This window comes from Rhamphochromis sp. 'chilingali' (genome assembly GCF_963969265.1).
Source record: "Rhamphochromis sp. 'chilingali' genome assembly, chromosome: 3".
Classification (NCBI taxonomy): domain Eukaryota; kingdom Metazoa; phylum Chordata; class Actinopteri; order Cichliformes; family Cichlidae; genus Rhamphochromis; species Rhamphochromis sp. 'chilingali'.
This window is the reverse complement of record NC_137931.1, coordinates 30,128,935-30,132,652: the sequence shown is the minus strand read 5'-3', so window position 1 is coordinate 30,132,652 and position 3,718 is coordinate 30,128,935.

Genomic DNA, 3,718 nt, shown 5'->3' with positions numbered 1-3,718 from the left:
CTAAGTATAAGGGCTACACTGGTGTAAGGACTTAAATGTCCTTGGAAAGATATTGGTGATTGGATTTTGCAATATTGGTGAAGTACCACCTCATCTTATTGTTTTATATTTGAATATTTTGTTTGAGAAATTGCTTTATACTACTTACATGTTATTTTTGTATAAGTTCCCCCGACTGTTTCCCCCCCCCCCTCTTTTTAGGAGGTGGGTAGATTAGAGGGCGATATTATATTTTTAGAACCATGGGATACTTTGCACGGAGCCGCACACGGTAGGCTTGGTGTGTAGGAGATGGTGGACCGGTTGGCCACGAGAGTGCTTGTTAATGGGCACTGTGTTTGGGTTCGTATTCATATATGCAATGTGTTACTTTTGTATGTGTGTGTGTTGTTTCCCCATTTTTTCCCAGACGCCGTCCCTTTATTTTTTCTGTTTTTGTTGCCAGACCTTCAGGATGTGATCCAGATAGTGGACGACATGGGAGCGTAGTGGACATGTTGGGCTGTGGACTCCTAGCATGGCACCAAACATGGATGTGAGCGGAATGGGCACAAACTTGATTAGCTGGAACGCAAGGGCGATCAACAAACCGGCTAAACGGAGTAAAATCTTTTCATATTTAAGAGACCAGGGAGCAGAGATAGTATATTTGCAAGAGACACATTTGTTAAACAGGGACCACCTTAAACTGTGTAGGGGGGGTTTCAACCAGATCTATCATTCAAATTTTGATAGTAAGAGTCGAGGAGTGGCCATCCTTATACACAGGAATGTACAATTCATAGAAACAACCGCCATAAAAGACAAACATGGTCAATACGTTATTGTAGCTGGGAAATTATTCAATATGCCAGTAGTGTTGGCAAATATATATGCACCCAATTGGGATAATGTTCAATTTTTTAAGGATTTGTTTTCGTTACTACCTAACTTGGACACACATAATTTGATTTTGGGGGGAGACTTGAATTGTGTCCTAGATTTAATTCTGGACCGCTCTAGCCCAACACCTGGTGTGCTAAGTAAATCTGCTCAATGCGTTAACTCCTTTTGTGAAACATGTGGTATATTCGATCCATGGAGATATGCAAATCCGACTATTTGCTATCAGACAGTACTCCTTTTATTCCCCGCCACACCAAACTTATACTAGAATCGACTATCTTTTGTTAGACAAGAAATTGACCCCAATGGTAATGCATGTAGAATACCCTGGTATAGTACTGTCTGACCATAGCCCGGTCACACTGAAACTTAAATTCCCTGACTATACACCACCTCAGAGGATGTGGCGTCTTAATAGTAGATTGTTGGCTGATGATGATTTTAAAGAATTCATCAATTCGCAAATAGTTTTTTTCTTGGATCTTAATGATACTCCTGATATAAGCAGTGGCATTTTATGGGAATCATTAAAAGCGTACGTACGCGGACAAATTATTTCATACAGTGCTGGTGAAAGGAAAAGAAGAATGAAACGTACCACAGAATTAATGACAGCAATAAAAGAAGTTGACCGGTCAAATTCTACGACTCCATCTGAGGAGCTGCATAAAAAAAGGATTTTGCTCCAGACTGAATATGACATTCTGACAAGTCAGCCCGAGCAGATTTTATATCTTAGGTCGAGACAAGATCTCTATGAGCATGGTGAGCGCGCCGGCAAACTCCTGAGCTACCAGCTGAAACAATCAGCAGCTGCTGGTATGATAGTAGAGATAGGAGACAATGTGGGTAATAAAATTATAGATCAGAAGGGGATTAACAATCAATTTAAATCTTTTTATGAGGACTTGTATACCTCGGAAATAAATGATAGGGACCGAGTGAAGAATTTTTTTGAAAACCTTGAAATAACACCACTAGAGGCAGCAGATAGAGATAGGTTAGAGGGACCCATATCTGTCATGGAGATAGACAAAGCAATTCGGGGTATGAAGACAGGAAAAGCGCCGGGCCCTGATGGGTACCCAAGTGAGTTTTATAGAACATTTGGGGGCGATCGTGGCTCAAGAGTTGGGAGTTCGCCTTGTAATTGGAAGATTGCCGGTTCGAGCCCCGGCTTGGACAGTCTCGGTCGTTGTGTACTTGGGCAAGATACTTCACCCATTGCCTACTGGTGGTGGCGCCAGTGTCCGGCAGCCTCGCCTCTGTCAGTGCGCCCCAGGGTGGCTGTGGCTACAATGTAGCTTGCCATCACCAGTGTGTGAATGTGTGCGTGAATGGGTGGATGACTGGATATGTAAAACGCTTTGGGGTCCTTGGGGACTAGTAAAGCGCTATATAAATACAGGCCATTTACCATTTGCTCCCGCACTGATTCCCTTACTTTGCAGAGTATTTAAGGAAGTTCTTGATAAAAAAGCTCTTCCCCAAACAATGTCACAGGCCTTGATCTCTGTACTCCTTAAGAAGAATAAGGACCCACTTAAATGTGAGTCATATCGCCCAGTAAGTTTACTTGGATGTGATTATAAAATACTGACCAAAGTACTGGCAGCTAGAATTGAGCTTGTTATAAGTAAGATAATACATCCTGATCAGACAGGGTTTGTTGCAGGTAGACAACTCTCCAGCAATCTCCGCCGTCTGTTCAATGTAGTATATACTGCTGGAGATAACATTATGCCAGAGATTGTGATATCCTTAGATGCCCACAAAGCCTTTGATAGAATAGAGTATTACTATCTATTTACGGCCCTAGAGAGATTCGGCTTTGGTCCAACATTTTGCTCGTGGATTAAAATAATTTATTCGAGCCCCCAAGCTATGGTGAGAACGAATAATATCATATCTGAACCCTTCTCTCTATTCCGGGGAACAAGGCAGGGGTGCCCTCTGTCACCCCTGCTCTTTGATGTGGCAATTGAACCCCTTGCGATGATGCTGAGACAGGCTGCTGAATTGGTAGGGATACAAAGGGGGACACAAAACCATAGGCTGTCCTTATATGCTGACGATCTCCTCCTTTTTCTGTCAAACCCTGCCACTAGTACCCCGGTGGCCCTTGGTATTATCAAAGATTTTGGGAGGGCGTCGGGCTATAAAATTAATTTATACAAAAGTGTTCTTTTCCCCATTAATAAACAGGCGAGGAAACTTTCTTTCCGGGCCTATCCCTTTGCAATACATAAGGATAGATTCACATATTTAGGTGTTAATGTAACTAGTAAGTATAAAGATTTACTGGACTATAACTTTAAAGTTGCACTGGACAAAGCGAAATTAGATATGGAAAGGTGGGCATCGCTCCCCTTATCATTAGCAGGGAAGGTAAATTCCGTTAAGATGAATATACTGCCGCGGCTCCTCTATTTATTTCAGACGATACCGATTTTCATTCCTAAATCATTTTTTAAGGAATTGAACAAATGTACGTCTGCCTTTATTTGGAAAAAAACTGTCCCCAGGATAAGAAGGGAGTTTCTTGAGAGACAGAAAGAAGAGGGAGGCCTGGCTCTGCCGAACTATATGCACTATTATTTTGCTGCTAATATACATAAGTTGTTATTTTGGGTCAAAGAGTTAGATGAGGATGAAACCCCAATATGGGTTCATATGGAAAGGTATGTCTCTAGTCCAGTGTCCCTGCGCTCCCTGGTCTGTGCTCCTCTACCCTTGAGCAAACATCTTTACACAAACAACCCGGTGGTATCTAATTCTCTGAAAATTTGGACTCAATTCAGATCACATTTTAAAAACAGAACCGCCCTCCTGT